The 20474-nt window shown below is 40.2% G+C and overlaps 1 long non-coding RNA gene across 1 annotated transcript in view; it reads left to right on the top strand.

Annotated features, from left to right (window-relative positions):
* Positions 1 to 747: 747 nt before the first annotated feature.
* Positions 748 to 20474, top strand: part of LOC142602252 (uncharacterized) — a 37353-nt gene continuing 17626 nt past the window's right edge. Inside the window, exon 1 of the long non-coding RNA XR_012835918.1 lies at positions 748 to 909. This is a non-coding gene — a long non-coding RNA (uncharacterized LOC142602252). The remainder of the gene's footprint in view (positions 910 to 20474) is intronic.

The following is a 20474-nucleotide window of genomic DNA, read 5'->3' as shown; positions in this document are numbered from 1 at the left end:
TCTGGAAGTCCAGAGGACTGGAAGAGGCTGGCAGGAGGGACTGCAGCATCCAGTCCAGTCCAGCCCAGCTCAGGGAATGGCGCAACCAAGGCTGAACGTTCAGCAAGTCCCCGTCTCCATACTCCCGGGGCCGCAGGGGAGGGCCGGGAGGGCAGAGATGTTGCTGCTCACCTAGGTTATTTCAGAAGAAAGGAAGAGCTGCCACAGGTCAGCTCGTTGTTGTATGGTGTTCGGATACTGCAAATTGCTCCTCCACAAGGTCGGCTTTACAGGCTAGCGCCATTGCACAGCCATTGCTTTTTCTCATGTCCGGCTGCGTGTTTAATATAGCAGTTCCTAAACTCAAATATTTCCAATTTAATGGCAGAACTGATTGACCCCCATGCTTTCACATTGGGCTAGAAGAGGTGATCATTTTTAACCAGCAAAGGTGTTTTCATTCTTAGATTAATAGATGAGATTGCCAGTGTTCTTAATGCAGGGAGGAATAGTAGAACTAGCAAAATCTTTCAAACCAGTAGAGCTGTATGTTGATGATATTCCATCATGTTTTTCTGGAAGCTGTATTTTGGTATGGGGATTTTAAATGCTTTTAAATTAATGTATATCTTGCTAAATATGTTAAAGAATTAAAACATATGTTTAGAATTAAAGATAAGCATGCTTAATTTACCTAATAAATGAAACTATGAATCGGCCTACCAACAATCCCTGATTTTTTATATTTTTTTCTTCTTCGGGAAAATCTTCTCTTCAATCTGACTGTAAAGATACTAAATTCCTTCTCTCCAAAATGAAAACAACTTAGACCCGTGAGAGGGCTGGTACAGCTTGCCTCCCCACAGCCACTATTCCCGTTCTGTACTGCAGTGAGGGTTTGGGCAGTGAACTTCAAGCGAAGATTCCAGTGTGAATAATATGAAGCTGTGGTTATTCTCAAGTTATTGAGGAAACATTCAAACTGTAGTTTGCTTAAATGAACTACGTGGTTGCACCGTCTGAACTGAATTCACCTCTTTGTCATGCTCAGTGGCTAAAGTATCCATGGGGTAATGGCTCCTTAATCATTTGCTTCAAGATAACAAATACTTCACTTTTTGCAGTGAAAAATGGAAATAAAACCTGAGATAGGTGATTTTGAGGTCACAATTGTCAACCTGAAAAATGTCTGACATATTTGTTGGGTAGCAGGAATGATGGAAAGAAGGTACAGATCTCTTGCCAAACAGAAAAGATAATGAATAGTGAAACACAGTGATGACTGTCACTCAAATATTTTTCAATAATGAGATTCAGCTTGTGTGTTCCCAGCAACACAAAGGGCCTCTCAAAGGCCCTGTCACGAATGACCTTTAAGCACAGTATTTGTTGCAAAGAACCGCAGTATTACCTGTCTCTTCACAGATGTTTATGGTCTGCAGAACACTCTCTGAGATTCCAGGGTTTATTTCTTCAAATCTCTCCCCTCCCTTCCCCTTCCCCCTTCCCCCTCCCAAGGACTGTAAGAAAATCAACAGGATGTAGCATGAGAAAAGGTTTGCTGTTAGGGTGGAATACAAGCACTAATGTTTGTGCCATTATCTGGAGTTTGTGCCATTATCTGGAGAAAAAAGGCTATGCAAACATTATGGCCAGCTACTGTAGCAGGTACAGCTTTAAAGATTTTTTTGCCATTAGCATCATTCAGCCATTTAAGCACCCACCAGTGAAAAGGGCTTCCGTTTAACCCTTAAAGCTAAATATTCTTTCCTGCTGCAAAAACGTCAACAGAATGGATGAAAATACAATGGATATAACAGAAATTTATTTTTCTCTGCCAGACCTCCATCTAGAAATTCAAGATAATTAACACAAGCGCAGAGAAAGGCTCTTTTTGCTCATCCTCCTCCTAGCCACCCACCCTCTTCCTTCTTAGAGAGGGGAAGGTGCCAGAAAGTAAGGACAGAGGAAGTCACATCAAATTCAAAGTCTGCTCTTGAGTTTCTGGCCCCCACAAACATTACTGCAGGCTAAGTGGAGACCCAAACATCCTTAAGTTTCTGATTCAAAATTCAGACACAAGTTTAATGTGCTGACTGCTGACGTGACATCTCCTGCAGAGACGAAACAGGGGAAAGTGCTGTCAAGGCGGTCGTGCTGTTTGGAGTTAAAGGAATTCCTTGGATTCAGCACGCTGTCTGCTCTGCCCAGAAATCCCAGGTCAGGCTCGGAGGCTTGTTCCCTGCCCGCAGTGCCTGGCTGGGGACACACAGGGCCGAGCTGCTGCTGGTCACCCGTGGGAGTCCCACCGCTGGTCACTGAGGGGCATCCCTGTGCTGCACTGCCTCTTCCTACCCCTCAGCTTCTACCAAGAGCTGGCCACAGCACCCAAGAGCTGCCTCTCACAAGCACCAGCAGCCTCCCCAGTATCTGTCGTTTTGTAACCGTAGGATAGGGGGCCATAGTTTGTAACCAAGGTAATAGGTAATGAAGCTAGCTAACCGTGGCAAGTGGCAAGGTGACCGTGGCAAGATACAATGCTGCTATGTTCCTTGTACAGTCCCTACCCAACCGGACAATAGGCCTGGGAATATTAATCTTATAAAGTAAGTTGCTATGGACAGGTGCAGGTGCACCTCTATGGACAGGTGCAGGTGCACCTGCAACAAGGATACTGCGCATGCCTGCATGAAGGGGGTCACCCAGCGGACACGGGTGCAAGACCACTGACGACCACCAGAGACCCTTGAGGACCACCGACTCAAATCACTGAGCATGCGTGACGGAGAGGAGAATATGGAAATGGATTCCAAGAAATGATTATCATAGGACTGCCTTTTCTCGGGAAAATAATAAATATGTATATTTTGATTCTATATAACCTGTATGTTGGTGATCACCTGGCATGCACGTTGGGTGGAGCTATCCCCCGTGCATCCAGCGCTGCAATAAAGAATGCCTGCCTTTTAACACTACATTGGTGTTACGAGGTTTATTCCCGGATTTCGGTGACAGTTTCACAGAGAAAAGGCAGGAGAGGGAGAAGGAAGAGGAAGAGGAGGAGGAGGAGGAAGAGCCCAATCGAGAGTTTTCCTCCTGTGGCGCAGCCCGCTGTGTGTACGGGAAGGGACAAATGACAGTATCGGCTCCCTGCTAAGACTGTATTTAAATGGATACTGAAACCCCTGGTCCTGCTTCTGCTCTTTCCTCGCCTTAAAAAAAAAAAAAAGTAAATTTACCTAAATAAGTATACTTCAATTTAAGGCAGCATTTTTTTTTTTTTATGTTATGAAGTTCCAGATACTTGAGACAAACCCCATTTCCAGACATTAACATGAGCTGTCCTACTGATTTTTTACATTCTTCATATTGTAAGGATCTACGTTGAGAGTGTTTTTGAATAAAGCTATAGTATTTATGCTCATTTTCAACTCTATAATTTCCTTTCCATTTTTTTCCTCTAAGAAAACTTCCTCATAAAATACAAGGTGAATTCTTTTCACCTCCTTTCCAATACTTCTTCTCCTTCCTTCATGTGCCCTGAAGAGTATCATGAACTTCTGTGGATTTGTCTGGAATTAATTGCACGTATTATATCACAGACACAATTTCTGCACCAGATGAAGTCCTCTAGCTAGGAGCACTACCATTTTTTAACTGCATTTGTTCATCCAGAGGAGTTACTGTCGTGTATATAATCACAGTCCGTTGCCAAAGCTGGTATTCCATAAATTACAAAACTCTAATTGGACACAAACAACTGTGTTGTATATGAAAATGAAAATAGTAGCGCTATCAAGGAAACAATGAAGGGACAGACAGATAACTAAATGAAAAAAATTCTCTAACAGCCCTTTTTAATCTCTCCACCTGTTTTTGTCTGGGTGCTGGCCAAATGGAAAAATGAAACAAGCTCTATGATTTATTATTTTGGATTCTTGTATAGGGGCTGTAGAAGTAACAGGAATATTTATTAATGTTTGCAAAGAATGTAATTTATTATTGATTTTCTTCCTCAACCTTGTTTAGCTACTGGCATGTGGAGACTATGAAAATATAAGAAATATTCGTAATATTTATTACTTCACCAGCTACAACTGCAACATTCTTTTGGCATACATAGTCTACTGAATTAATTCTTTCTTCTGTTTGGTTGTTAATTGGAATTTATGTTCTTGTTGTGAAACCTCACATATTCTCATTTTATCGGCACCAACTCAGATTAATACTACAAAACCTCAGATACTCTCTGCAAAGATCCATGCTTGACAAATTAATCAAGAAAAGAGTTTTCTATTATTAGTGTTATGTATTTTGAGGCATTAGCTAAACATACTTTATATATCTAAAATGAAGCGCCAAAGGATAAAGTCATGGAATTTATTTCAGCTGCTAAAATTATCAAGGAAGTAGGAAATAACTGAAAAAGGTGTCAAACTTCTTGAAAATAGCAATTTAAAAAAAAACCACAATGCAGATAGCCAGGACATCTCAAGATTAACAGCACTGAAAACAAGAGGAAGAAGCAGGGACACCACAGCCAGCCATCGGAAAATGGCAAACAGAAGAAAATACTTGTGGAGGTTTTTTCTTTTTTTTTCTTTTTACTTTTTCCTCTCTGATTTTAGGTCTGAAGCCCTGAGCCTACGGAAGATCCCTTCTTTGCACGAGGAAGGAACTTTTGCATTCCTGTTCTTGAATTTCCCCTTTACACATCATTAATCAGCTTATTGCTTTCTCTTAACTTTCGGGTGTTAATAAACTGAACACAGTTCTGCTGCTATAGGAACAATGGAAGAAACAGAAAGTATGTTTAACAGAAAGAATCCAGGTGCCTGAGTGACTGTTAATCAAAGAGACTGTTACAGAATTATGATCTTGACAGTGAGGATAACTAACCATCATGTCATTTAACACAGACAGCATTGGATTTTCCCTCAATGTTCATTCAAAAAAATTGTTTTTCCTAAAAGTCTTTACCTGAAAGAAAGAAAACATAATTTGGGGAAGTTCTATGTCCTGTGCAATAAAGGTCCATCACAATTGCTTCACATGACCTGCCCTTTATACATTATGAATCACCATAATGTTTGAATACTTTCTTTCCCTCATGGTTTGGGAATTGACAGGATGAACGCATTTGCCTTTGGGTTTGCTATTTCATACTTCTGCCTATCATTTGCATGTATATTTTCATTCTATTTGCTCCTGTCAGTTCTTTACACAGGAAACAAGTCTATTTGAAGGAATGCAAAATGGTGGCCGGCCAATTCTAAAGTGAACTGTGTCGTGATACTAGTTAAATAATGCATGAATGGATCCGTGCTAGCCATAATTCACTGCTAGTGCTATTTATTTCTTTATCATGTGTCAGTTCCCCTTCCTGTCAGGATATCAAATGGCTACAGAGTGCAGTGTGCTGTTCTCCTTATCTTTGAGCTAAATGTTCCATTATATCACATTTTAGGCTTTTAAGATCGCATAATGAAGCACACATAAAATCTAAAGTGATCTTGAGTAGTATATCCATGATGCAGCACCAGGACTGAGTGCTACAGCCCCGCTACATCTGGTTGATAGAAAGAAGCATGACTTAAATCATTCGGTCATTAGAATAGCAGGTATTTTGCTGTTGGTTTACTATACGATTTCAGGGAGATTTATATACATCCATTTAGAGACATCCAGAGTTCAAGGAACTTAATTGGGCTGAGATAAGCATTTTTGCAACTCTGGGATTCACTGCTAGAAACTGTTTTCTGGCTTAAGCCACCGTGTGTGGTTGCTTGAAATCCTTTGGGCTTAACCTTTGAATTTTTACAGCATGAGCAGGTTAATCTCTCTCATAATATTCTTCCTTAAACGAGAAATGCCACATCGAAGATGTGGCACACTTTTAATGTCCTTGTTCTTCTGGATTTCAGCATTAGATCCGAAACTCTACATTGCTGAATCAGAATAGCTCATGTGGCATTAGCGTGGCTATAAATGAACCTACTTCTCTTTTGTTGAGCAAGTGGAGTAAGAAATGGATTCACTGTCTAAGATGCCTCCAAGAAACATGTATTTGAGTTGCCAGTTTTATATCCTATTTTTCATATTTTGTATTTCAACTAACAATGACATATCTATTATATCATCGTTCTTAAAATAAGCAATCTAATAATAAGTGTTCCCCCACCAAACAGATGCTTGAAAGAACAGCAGCGATTCAAATAAAAACAAAATAGAAATCTGAAAAGGTCACATCACTTCCTGATATTTTAGGTGTCAAAATTCAACTGAGCATAAATATTAAAACTTAAAATGTGTCAGCTTAGAAAATCTCCCAGAACCTGCAAAAATATCTGAGTCGCTTAACCATTTCTGACTATGCAATGAACTACAGTATGCATCAAAAAAGTGTACTGAAAATTACTACAACATTTGAATTGGATTTCATCTAGGGTATACAGATTCATTCTGACAAAGAAAAGAGTGATTAAAAAAGAAATCTTGTTAAAAAAAGCGGTTTTTTAGACTATTTTGTTCTTTACAAATACTGAAGCTACAACTGTGTCCTGTAGAGGCACCTGCAGGCACCACAGCTGACATGTGGGGCTCCGGTTCCAGTTTGGGCCTCTGAGGTACCACCATAATTTCTCATGAAAAGTTTATTTTTCTGCCCCGTCCCCTCTAAATCCATAAAATCTGCTTTTACCTTATGGTCCGCCCTAAACCGACACATCCTTTCTCTTTTTGCTATGCTGACCTCTCAGCAGGATTAATTAGCTAAGGTGCAGCAGCAGAGCAGAGCCAAGGGCAGTGTATCTTACTGCCTCGTGTAGGCTCACCCCTTCGGAGGTTGGCTTTACGATCTAGTTAATAAAATATTTATACACCTCATTTTTATGCCCATAGGGAGCATGATTTTAATCACAGGCATAAAGTGTTACTTGGACAGAACAAAACAGAGACAGATGAGTGGGTTCACATGCAGACTGTCTTTCCCAGATGTGCTACAGGGGCTGGCTGGAGGGCAGCGCCTGCGCCGGCAGGCAGGGCGGGCAGCAGGCAGGGCGGGCAGCAGGCAGGGCGGGCAGCCATGCACGGGCAGCAGGCAGCTGGGATTTGTCCTGTGGTAGACTGGTACCAACGCCCAAGACTGAGCATCTGCGGATGGTGTTGAAGGTGGTAACAACCAGAGGAGCCGCCCTCCCAAACAAGACCAATGCTGTCCGGCACAGGGCACTGTGCTGGGTTCCTGACTCTCTTTCTTCACACACACAAAAATATTCTGATTTCTTCCCCCCCATTAGTCTTAGCACTGTTGAAAGCCATCTTACGTTTGAATTGGTCTTCATTTGCCTTTTTAGATTTTTATTTCTTGTTTGGAAATATAGCCCACTTAAGTCTCGAAGTAGCAGACGTTTGATAAAGTGAACCTCGGAAAATACAAAACATAGGGACAGGCTATAATAATTGCTAGATTTGCACTTGAGAAAAACACACAGTCACAGATTTCCAAAGAGGAGGCAAATCTAAATGACAGCAGAGAGAGCACCTCAAGCCACCAAGCTCATTTTCAGCCTCATTCCTGTGACAAAAGACTATACAGCTACAGGATCAAAAAATAAACCCAGTGATCAGAAGCACTGACCGGTTGGGTGCTGTGAATTCACCGCAGCATCCAGGCATCGCCTGTGCCTGAAGCAGGCTCTGCTCTGAGACGCACAGGTTGGGGAACTCAGAGTACCGACATTTTAGCTTTAATATACAGAGATATAATCGCAGACCTTTTACATGAGTGCCATTTGAGCTAATCCATTAGCCTTGCCCAAATTAGCCTAGCTGTTTATAAGGTATTAAATGCACTGCAAAGCCTAACATGTTTGTTATGCTCTATAATCAGAGCACCTGTTTAAAAGCCCACTGCAGCTGTACTTCCAGAAGATAACAGGCCATTAGGCAAGTTATGCAGTACCTTATTTTTATAACCTGATCTCTCTTCCTCTTTCACATTTGAATTTTAGAACCATAAAAATGAGATACTTCCCCCTCCATACACCTTCCCCAAGTCCTTTAGTGATCGAGGAGAGTAATATTAATATTTATACAATGCTCAGATCTTTCAGTTCCTATGGTAAAATACTGTCATAAAATATTTCATTAACTTTTAATCCTATTTAACTCCGTTCTTCCCTCTTGAGACTATACTGAAACTTTGGACGCTCATGGGACACAATTTTGATGACAGACTCTGAAATATTTGGGTTTTCCCTTGAATTACTAGAAAACTGAACAGAAAGACCTTGGATTGGATGGAGTTTCCAAAATGTAAGTTTACAGTGCCATTCCAGCAGGCATCAAGCCACGCGTTAGCTATCTGAAGGATCCCAGGAGAGACTCGCGCTCCCCTGGGGCGGCAGCAGGAGATGGCTCAGAAAGGCCTTGCTGTGCCGCTACTCAGGGACCAGACCTCACTCCAGCTGTTGACTGTTCTCAAGAACTTTAAAAAGATACTACTTCATAGGGAGAATTAGTATAACCTTCATTTAGTCCCAATCAGTACTTTCCTTGCAACTAAACAAACGTCTGTATCAAACAGACTATTATAGGATAGTTAAAATAATTCAGGGCTGCCCGAGGTAGTCCAAACTAACCACCTCCAACTCAGTACGGCCCATTGCAGAACAGCAAAGACACATTGTCTTTACTGACACGGGATAAGATTATGATGCACACGGTGACACGTCACTGAAATAGCTTCTCCCAGCTCAAACGTTGCTTTTTTAAAGATTTATATAAATTACAGAAATAGTGACAGGTTAAAAACTCTTTTGTTACCAGAGTTGCAATACATTTCTGCAACTGATGCAAGTCATCTTAGCATACTGGCATGGAGTACCTCTTTGTGAAGAAAACCACTACAACCACAGAAGAACATCACGACCCAAGTTATAAATTATTCCACAGTAAGTACTGTGAAGTACAAGTCCGGTCAGGGCTGTTTATGTGATCCCTCTTGGGCAGAGGGGTCAGTATGAGGCACGTTAAGTATCTTAATTTTCTCATACTAGGAGTCTGGCATGCAGCTGGTGCTCTCTGCTGCAATAGCTCTCTAGGTAAAGGCACACGGTTTCAGACAGTAACCAACTCCATAAGGATTCAAAAGCAACAGCCACCTCCAAGACAGTTATTTTAAAAACCAGTATGTCTCCACACTTTCATTGTCCCCAAAAGTCTGAAGAAACTCCTCAATCTAGTGCTTCTCAGAGAGCAGTGTGCGCATTTGTGATGCTTTGATTAGGAGTTACATAGGATTTCCCAACAACTGAGCTCAAAGGCCATTTCCAAATCACCGTAAGACATTTATTCACTTAACTCCTTTAGGAAATCTGGTGATCTGGACCAATGTTCATACGCAATTACATTATCACTAACATTTTTAGTTTGTTTTACTTCTGCGTTTTAGTTTGGTTTTATTTCTGTTTTTAAATGAAAAACAAAAGCAAACTAGATTCACTCTTTTGTTTTATTTAAAGGCCTAAAAGCTGGTACAGTGGTATCTAGAGGCCTTTCTCAGGTCTAATTATTCCTGCACATTCATTGTAGTGTTGATCCTTGAAGCTAGACTTCCAAAGCAGAAAAAAAATCTATCAGAAATCCCATTTTAGGTTACAGACCATGAGCATTTGAAGCCACAGAGGCCAATCCCTCTCTTGTGTATGTCAGGATGACAACTGAATAGACTTCCCTGTTTTAATTCACTGATTATCTGCATGAACGCAGATGCCTATCGTTCTGCTGATCTATGTCTATCTATTAAAAAAAGTTTTAGTACGTCCTACTGGAATGGACTACGTTATCCTTTTTGTGGTAGTGATGGAGTTTTAAATTTTGGTTTTGATGGGAAAGAGGAGTTATGAGTCATCAATTCTATAACCTTGGGTAGTAATCTCTACTCTCAGAGATTACATATTAGGTATTTTCTACCTTCCATCATCTATCACATATATTATAATCAGTGAAGAGGCAGCCTTTCTAAAACAAGGCCTAGAGTAAGCTTTTCTAAGAAAACTAAGGAGAGGGTATACTTTTAATTCCTTCTTTTACTCTGTTTTCAGGAAGATGTATGTAAACAAAGCCTTTAATTAGCTCTATTGCTTATTTTCGATATTTGCAGCACTTTTTCTGAGTGTTATGCAGATTTATGCTGAGTGAGACAGTCTACAAATAATCCAATTACAACACATTATCTATTTATTATGTCAGAATTTAGATTTATTATGCCCTGCTTGGCAACTGGTTCAATACTACGTAAATAGAAACAACAACAACCAAACCCAAACTCAATCACTCCAATCTTTTTCAGACCACAGAAAGATCATTAAGTGATAATAAAAGATAGTTGTAATATAAATGCACAGCACAACTACAATAATCATTAAGGGAATTATTTCTCTATGTAAGAGTGAAAACAGCGTCACTGATTTATTGCTGTTGTACGTAAGCCACAGGAAGGCCTTGCATTCATGAGGAAAATTAGGTTTCCGTGCCCCATTTGATGATTTTGGTGGCTTTGTGCCATCTTTGCTAGGTCAGGGGGTGGAAAGAGGGATGGAAGGAGCAAACGAGAACTTGCACGGTGCAGGAAGGCTTCAGGTGTTGAAGGACTTCATTTTGGCTCTTACTTTATGAGCCTTACTGGCACACATTACTGATTGCAGCATTCCAGGATTGACCTTAAATCCCCCGAGGAGGAACACGGTATTCTTTCCTCACGCATCGTTGTCATACGCTGGATCTGACTGCAATTCACCTATTCAGACAGTAAGTCTGTGACAAATGCCCAATTTAACATTTCCTAGAGCAGATCCAGCTGACGCCTTTTAGGTGGATATGCCCCCAACTCGAGGCACAGCGCAATGGCTGCCCCCGAGCAAGGCTGCCTCGCAGCGCCCTTCTCAGACATCGCACTCATCTCCAAACTCCGCTCCTTCCCGATTTTCAAATCGCTCAGTGATCGAAACTAAAGAAAGGGAAATAATCGCGCCAAAATAAGGCTGCTAGAGATAGATCTAGCCCCAGAAAATCGTGATTGAGTTACTATTAAGCGACCGCTACCGCCCTACGACGAGGCGGCCATTAGCTGTGACAAGCGCCTCACGTACCCGCTGCCCCTTTAAAGGGGCTCGGGCGCCCCGGCCAATCAGAACGGCCGGCGGGAGCATAAAAGCACGCGGCGCGATGCCGGCCGAAGCGCTGTCCGGCCGCTCCTGAGGGCCGGCCGAGGGCGGTCCGCTGGAACGGTCCCGTCCGCTGGAACGGTCCCGTCCGCGGAGGGGCTGCGTGAAGGATTAACCTTTGGTTGTACTTTGTTGTGCTGCTGCTCTCTGGAGGAGCCCCCAGGAACCTGCCGGTCCCCGCAGGGTGGGTGGCGTGCTAGGGAGGAGGGAGCGCGTTACCTCAGCAGCTGCTGAGGAGATGCCTGCTCTGGTCCTGCTACTGGGAGCGTTTTAATCTTTTTTTTTCTGTCATTGTTGCAACAGTAGCATAATTGGTTTGGTAGGTCATACAGTTTCTATGAAAATGTTCAACTAAAATCAAGGGGAGAGTGTCTTTTTAAAGGTTTTGTGAGTTTGTTATTCTCATCAATACTATTGTTTACATAAAGCTTGCTGTTATGCTTCTAAGTTCATGCTTAATATCTTAAACTGAGCTTTCACAATTGCTAGTTTAGTGGTGTATACCACCATCAGTCTCTCTTATAACACTTGGGTTGCTCATTCAAGGGTTGTCTTTGTACTCTCCTGCTCAGCCCTCTGAACTGATGTCAGGTGTGATGCATGCATAAGCTATGTCACTTCATGTAAAATGGCAGTAAGCTACAGTGCTAGTTTTGAGTCAGATTCCCAATATCCACAGTGCACACAGTATTGCCTGGAACTTGTTCCACAGCATCTATTACAGAGTCAAAGCTCATGCTCATTTTATTGTTGGTGTCCTCTCTAGAGGTTAGGTCATCTCGATGCTTGCTGGCAAGCCCTTCCTGACTGGGAAGGTCAGCCTGGTATTACGTTATGGGGCCATCGTTAAAATTGCTGTGTTGAGTCAAGTCACAAGAAATCTTAAGTAGGAAAGTGAAATCTTGACAAGCTTAATGGTCATCTGAAGTTACTGTGATTTATTAGTTTGTCCCCTGAAATAAAAGTTTTAAGTTGATTGTACTATTCAATAACAGACTAACTGACATAATCTGTCTCAAATTTACTCAAGTGGCAGTCAGAGCAGGACCTTCCTATGACCCTGTATACGTGCTGTCTCCTGAGTGCTGGCGGAGAAGAGCTTTGGACCACTGGTTTCGGGAAGAAATGCAAGGCAGTACATGTCTGCATAGGACAAGCTTAAGCCCGTGCGTGGCTTTCTGGTGAGAGACCTGTGTGTAATTCTCTGGTTAGGCCCAGTAAATACTAAGTAGCTTTGATAGAAAGGAAAAGGAGTAAAGAAAAAAGAGCAAAATTTTTGGAAACTGTCAATCTATCTTATTCCAGAGTTATCTGTAAATGGATCTTAATTTGGTGTTACTTTTATTTGAATTATTTTCTTTTAGCCTACAGAAAGAGCACTGGGATTATTATATATTGTGTTCATGATTTGCAATTTGGCATTTGCTTTGTGAACATAGCTAAGTGATATTTCTGTTCCTTGTTTGGATGAGTCCCTAATTAGAAGTTTTCAGGAAATAATTGTGAACACTTCATGTGTGTTGCATATTCATCAGAGCATTTGCCACTATATATTTGCATGAGTATTCATTAAGTTATCTTTACCTACAAATAGTTCGGAAATAACTGATTGCTTGACTATCCACTTAAAGATAAAATTCATCAAAGGGGATATGGATTCACTTGTTCACCAGGTATTTACATACATTCCTCAAAATAAAGAAATGTACTAGAGATGCTGCTTACACATATATATTTATTTCATGTGTCAGTCCCAGCTGATGGGCTGATTTCAATGTGTCCTTTGCAACATTGTTAAGCATTCTAGTAAACTCACTCTGAGTGCTTCCTAAAACTCAGCCTTCCCTGTTCTGACTTTATTTCATTATTTTTCATGTACTGCAGTAAATTATTATTCCCTGCATTGACATTCTTTGACTATTTTGTGGGTTGTTGTCAGTAATTGCTTTAATCTTTTTTAGTGAATTGCATGCTGTAGTTATTTCACTGTTTTTTCTTTTAAAATTTCTTGTTAAACTCCATTTTGTAACTTTGTCTGGAAATGTATTGTTCGAAAATGAAAACAGGATTTCACCCTGCCATTTCCATATTGCTACTTTGTCTCTTCTGCACCCTAAAAGGTGTCTGAAGCACCTTTTGTTTTCTTCTGACTATATCATTAATTCATGCCTGCATATATTATTCCTTTCTATCTTTCAATATCACATCTTGGATTGTCATCTTTCACTTGTTTTCCTCCTATGGTTTGTTTCTATTCTTTGATGCTCTTCCTTTAATTATTTTCTGAACATTTTAATCTTGGGTACCCCTTGTGTTGTCTCTTTACTCTTGTGGTGTTCAGAATTAATTTAGTATCACCTGTGACTTGCATTAGTGCACTGAGAGGTTTATGTTTGTTATATAATGCTGTTATGAGAGGTTTGTACTTTTGGTGACGAGTGGATTTAAGTTTTTGCTTGAAACAATATTTCACTGGAGTCACCGTAGCTGGACTCTGGCAGCTGTAATATAACACCCTGTCCTGACCATAAAAGTCTAGTACTGAACCTAGCTAGGTGTAGAGCTCCAGCTTGGGAGTTTACCTTTTGCATGGATGTAAAGCATGGGATGAGTCACTCTTGTCAGATTAAGGAGTACAGATAAATGACCATGCCAAATGGATTGCAACAGGAAGCCTCTGAGACTGGCAGTTGCGCCTGAACTGGTTGTCACTCCCTTTAACTGATCTTGCGAAGACTCTCAGAAGTTTCTGGTTTCATAATGGGAGCCGGATTACTGAAAAAAGAGGCTTAATAAATTTGGCCACTCCTGGAATCAGGCACATATACAAACCCAGTTATTCCATGTCTGCGGTCATGGTGGTAGCATCACATTTTCAGGCTAATAAGACCCATGTGCTTGCTGCATGACAGATGCAAGGGATGTAGATCTTCAAACTCTTCACCTGAACCTCCAGACCAAGGTGACAGAACTAAACTGCACTTGGTTTGAAGCTCTCCCATCACACTGAGGACCACCTGCATTTGCCATTACTTCCATGGGTATTTGTGGCAGTTACTCAGAAGCTGGTAACAATTCCAGGAGAATTTGAGTGCTCAAAGTTAAGCTGTCCTCTCCTCTTGCAGAGGAATACTGCAGGATCAGTGCAGAGAAAATTAACTCTAAACAGCAATGTCCATTGGAGATAGAACTCTGATGGGCAAGAGCTCAGGAAATATTTAAGCAATTAAAAAAATAATAATCTTTCTGATGTATCTCAATCCTAGTTGGATTCCTCTGAATGCTAGTGATGACAGGAACCTTAATTATCTCGTGGAGTTTGGGTCCTGAATGGGAAGTAGAAATGTGGAATTTTGAAATCTGCTTTTTTTTGGTTGATGAATTCTGTTTTATTGGGGAAGAGTGATAAAGACTGGCAATTAAAGATGTTGTGGTACAATGCTGTGTTAGTCATGAATAACTGAATCAGCTTAAATGTCAAATGCTGAATGTCATATAGTGGTTTTCAGGATTTTTAAAATATTAATTTATCAGTTGGTATTTTATTTTAAAACCCTAAAAATACCTATCCTGTCATTGAAAATCAAAATGAAGATTAAGACAGTTTAAGGTTTGCACTGAAAAAAGCAAAAACAGTGATAGCATGTCTCAGCATACTGTTCCCCATATGAACATAAAGCAATAAAAATGGTTCCTTATAAATTCTTACCACTGTATCTGAGCTAATTCCATTTGTTACCTAAGAAAGTATTTTTTTGAGACTGTCAGACTCGAAGACATGAGTGAAGTCATACTGACAGCGATTTGAAATTTCCACTCTGGTATTTTGAATTTGATTAAAGGTTTGAGCTTTTAAAGCTAAAGTGCATGTTTTATATAACACAGTAGGGGCCCTATTGTCAAATGGTCTGAGAAACTGTGAATTGACAGTTATCAAAATAGCACAAATCCACCAGCAAGATCTCCTAAAAGACTACGGGGTGTTGTTATAGCACCTAGTGGAGTATAACATGTTATTTATTCTGCAGACATTTTTCTTACATCCGTCAGTCCCTTTGTAACAAAGGCTCTGTCTAAAGGAAACGCACGTTTCTTTACGGCATGTGAGTCCTGACTGAAGAAAGTTCTTCAGCTTTTCTTGTGCAAAGTAACAGTAGAGTCACATTTACACTGTCATCATATCTCAGTAGCTTGCACATGGTATTTTTTTATTACATGTATGATATCAAGTACTGGTACAGGAATACAATCTTCATGATGGGACTGTTATTGCACTATTTGGTATATTATCCCCGTTTAATATTGATAAGGGGCACAGGTTTCAATCTTATGGAAAAAGGGGTGTCAGAAGGAGGGAGAAAAGGTGTCTAAAAGCTTTCAACCTGACCAGAACAGGTGGAAGCAAGAGAGCGTAATCCAATTCTCACTGTGGTCAGTTATTTTACTCTTAATTTGAAGAGAGGAGTGACACAGAGCAGTGTAGTGAACCAGTATTTTCTCAGTCTATTACTTGGCTCATACAAGAGCATGGAAAATAGATGAGAGTTTGACCCCTTTCCTTCTATTTCAAATAAGACCGGAAAGCCTACTGTGTCCTGGGCTGCATCAAAAGTGTGATAGCAGGTCCAGGGAAGTGATTCTGCTCTCATGAGACCCCACCTGGAATACTGCATCCAGTTCTGGGGCCCCCAACATAAGAAGGACATGGAGCTGTTAGAGCGAGTCCAGAGGAGGCCATGAAGATGATCAGAGAGCTGGAGCACCTCTCCTATGAAGACAGGCTGAGAGAGTTGGGGTTGTTCAGCCTGGAGAAGAGAAGGCTCCGGGGAGGCCTTACAGCAGCCTTCCAGCACCTGAAGGGGCCTACAGGAAAGCTGGAGAGGGACTGTTATAAGGACATGGAGTGACAGGACAAAGGGTAATGGCTTTAAACTGAAGGATGGTAGATTTAGATTCAGTATTAGGAAGAAATTCTTCACTGTGAGGGTGGTGAAAGACTGGCACAGTTGCCCAGAGAAGCTGTGGATGCCACCCCCCTGGAAGTGTTCAAGGCCAGGTAGGATGGGGCTTTGGGCAACCTGGGTTAGCGGAGGGTGTCCCTGCCCGTGGCAGGGGGGTTGGAAACAGATGATCTTTAAGGTCCCTTCGAACCCAAACCATTCTATGAAATACCCTGACATTTACAAGCTGAGGCTGGCTGTTCTGAATTGTAATGAGTGGGTATTTGGGTATCTCCTCCTCGGTGGCACCCCAGTTTACAGTTCCTTGTCTTTCAAAGGAAGTTAACATGACAAGCACATCTCATGCCCAGCAAACAAAATGATTCACAAAGCAATCTTTTCATGAGTTTTCTTTGTCTCTGCTTTCTATCCCTCTTCAGCAGTCTTGGTAATTAGGAAATATTTCCTGCTTTGTCAATTCAGATTTATTTGTTCTCTGCTAGTATCCCCACATGGCTGGAATACAAATCATTTGCTGGAAAAAAATGAGAAATGATGAAGAGGAGGGTGATTAATGACCTAACATTTTATTTTACCAGATAAAACAAGAGGGGTTTCACTCAGTTTGCCTCCAGATAATGTTTTGTATTCATTTTGCAACACAGTTAGAACTCGATTGTATCAAAAGTGAAAATTCATAAACCTACAGCAGTTTGTGAAATGTGAATGATTGATTGCATACAGGCAGAAAACTCTTGAAAAGATAAACTAATTCTGTGATGAACAACGCATTTCATACTCAATTAATTATACAGTACATTTTGTTTCAAAATATTAAATGCCGAGAACAGCCTTCTGCCTGAAAGCATCTGGGCTTTGTAATGAGACAAAAGTCTTGGGTTCAATCAGCTGTCTGTATGAGAGTCTAGAATGACTTATGTCTGAATTAAAGAGAGGTTTAGGGCAGTGATTTCCTGGCAGGAAATTAATAATGAGCTAAATTAGAACATGCCTAGAGATGATTTACACAACTTAGCTAGCATTGTCTGTGACAGGCTGTCAATTTTTTTCCCCAGTTCTACTATTGTCTAGTAAATAATTGAAATCATTAAAATGTTGGTAGTGCACTGTGACTCATCTTGCAAAACCAGACTCATTCACATCATCTTTCAAGCAAATTTTTTTTGAAAAGCAAAAAAATCCAAAAGGAAGTAGTCATATTTGAACAGAAGATGGGAGATGGGTAGCTGGAGAGGGTGTTCTTGCAATGCACAGGGTGTTGTGGTTGAGCATAGAAAAACAGAGGCCTCGTGTCTCTGATTGAGACAGCTTTTAGTGTTGCTTCGTATTTCGTCAAATAAATCCTAACATCAGAGTGGATTCTTACAGTGCCAGGGATGAGAAGACGGAACCAGAGGGAAATAGCGAATGTCTCAGTTTCCTTCAAATATAGTATTGTACTCAATCACCTTTTGCTCCCTTTAAATCAGTGGACACCAGAGAGAATTAAAAAGAAACAGCGCTGGAGAGAGGGCTTTAAGGTTCAACATCCAGATGTTTGAGCTGATGGTAACAACAAGCACTTTCCCTAAGCAAATTGTCAGGAAGTTCTGTCTGCCTGGTCAGGCTGTGTCATGCCAAGATAAATTATTTCTGACCTTTTTCTTATTTCAAGGTAAAACAAAACCAAAATATTTTTTCTTACTGTCCAATTCTTAAAAATTAATATCAATTCTACAACTTCAGGAAACAAATCAAAGAGAGCATGAGTAGTTAAATGATGGGCAGTGACACTAAACTGCCTGCTGTGTGCTGAGAGATCTTGTTCAATAAGAGTGACAAAACAATAAAAGCTCTTGGTATTCAAGTGGCTCCTGAAAATGCAGGGCTAATAATATGATTGACAGTCATTTCTGGAAAAAAACAAAACAAACCAAAAACCAAAACCCAAATCGAAAAGCAAAGCCCCTAGTATGAGCAATTTCACCAGGGAGGCAGAAAGAAAAGGGAGATTATTCATATCAACTTCACAGCGGAACAGTAACTGTATAGCCCTGCCTTGGAAGTTCCTAAGACAATAAAATGTCCCATTTTCTGTTTCCAAAGATTGAGTGAACTTCTAACTGGAGGAGCTTCACATAACATGGGATCTTCAGAAATACTGCAGCATTTCCCTGCCCTGCTGTGTCCTTGCAGGTGTTCCAGTAGAAATAACTCTCAGGGGAAAACCAGAACTGTGGCAGCATGCACGAGCATGCCCAAAGAAGAAAGATTCCCTGCAGCCTCTGCTTGGCAGGTTGTGCTCAACAACCCATTTACTTTAGAATTGAATTTTAATCCCCAGTGCCGCTTATTTTTTATACACTAATGGATCCCATAGGACTTAAACAGAAAAACTTTTGCATCCCAGAGGAATACACAAAATACTGTAATACTAGTCACTTCGCTCCAAGAAAAATGTATTGGCTAAATATTTATCAACTAATACTCTGCAAAAAGTCATTTTGCTTTCAGGGTATTCCAGTGGAACACTTCTCACTGAAATACTGTAACAAGCGTAGTTCCGTTAACTTCCGTGGAGTTTGATCAAAATAGATCATGTACAGTGTGGATTTTTCAGACTTGGTCATAGGGGCTTAGATTGTAGGAGCTAATTTTCCAAACATCAGCATCTTTCAAAGGATGGGAAAGACAACTAGGTGCTGGGGGAAACTTACAGGAAGGAGACAAAACAACATTTCAGTGTTACTATTGTTTCCTTTGTGGTCCAGACTTCTATTTAGTGGTGTAATAAACGCATAGTTCTTTCATGGAGAACTAAAAGAACAGTAGATAAAAGTAATGGATCTGTAAACATTGAATTTCTCCTATTTGAAAATTGAGGTGGAAATTGTAATGGAGAATTAGAGATAGAACCAAAGTATTGAAGTGTTTACATTATCTAGTTTACTAATGTTCAGTTATAACTTAATGAGCTCGGTGCACTTAGGGTATTATTTATAGGCACTGTATTCTTAAGTTAAATGAGGTTACTTAAAATATGACTGCGTATTCTGCAGGATGTCTACAAAGACAAATAAAATAAGTAAATGCTACTTGTTTGGGTTTTTTTTCTCTTCTCACATTAATGCACAGTTGTTTTGATACTTAATCTTTCTCAAACATTTGCTTTATCTTAGCAGATAATTAAAAGTAGTTCTATTTAGTTTTCTTTTTCTTTGTGGGAGAAAACAACAATAAATATCTTCTATAAAGTGCTTCAAAGTCAGAAAGTAGCACAGCAGTTTTGTGGTGAATACAGTGACAATTACTAGATCCTAAGCTCCAAAACTATTTGCTGTTATGTTCCTGCCTCTTTTTAAAGGGTAAGGAAACTAAGTGCATACATTGCATCATATTGGAACAAAGCAACGCAGGGGAACATTGAGCTTAAAGGCCACTTTTCTATGTGAAGTGGATCGAGTAGGTTTGGGATACTATCTTTGTTTAAAGACTGCATCCTCTGGTGCTGAAGACTAACAATAGTTCAGCTCTGGGTTTTCATAAACCCACCACACTGTGTGGTTTCATCAAGACAGTGTTTCAGACAATAGAAGTCTAAAAGGAAGTGAGATGTAAGTATAGCGATTGCATAATCTTCCAGAAATTACATGTTAAGAATTTACAACAGTCCCAATTTCCAACTACATTTGATATGGGATAAAAAGCCATGTTAGAAAGCAATTAACTCAACAGGTTGTTAGAACATGGGCATATCTACTATAACAAGAAATTTTTAATAATTTTCAAGGCACAAAGGAACGACAGAGGAAGAGTTCAGGCATTGTAATTTGATACAAAGAAATCTGAAGGAAACTAATAAATGTTCTGGGTACTTTGAGTCATGGTTGCAGGTAGATGTAAGAACGAGGGCAGCTGGACCTGATCTCATTAGCTTTGGCTCCCTTTCTGTTTTGACCCAAGTGAAGTTTGGCAGAGCATGATAGCTTTCTAAATTTCTAGCCAATTCTTGGCTTTCTGCTAAATAACCATTTTCTATTTCTGAACATTGTCTGTTTAATTGCTTTATCTTAATATAATGATTTGGGGTTTATATTGCCTGTTTGTTTACAATATTTGTTTGGTATAAACAAGAACCCCAACAAACAGGAAGCTTACTTCTTTCTCTTATGCTACTCAATTATACAGGTGAACTAAAAAAAGCATTTCAGAGTTGAAACTCCAGTAACATTTAGATTGTTACAGAAATTTTGAAATTACAAAACTTGAATGGGATTCATTGCTCCCCAAATAACTTCGGGTTTTTTTATGTTCCCAAACGAAAGTC

The sequence above is a fragment of the Balearica regulorum genome, chromosome 6 (genome assembly GCF_011004875.1).
Source record: "Balearica regulorum gibbericeps isolate bBalReg1 chromosome 6, bBalReg1.pri, whole genome shotgun sequence".
Taxonomy (NCBI): Eukaryota; Metazoa; Chordata; class Aves; order Gruiformes; family Gruidae; genus Balearica; species Balearica regulorum.
This window is presented reverse-complemented; position numbering and strand designations above follow the sequence as displayed.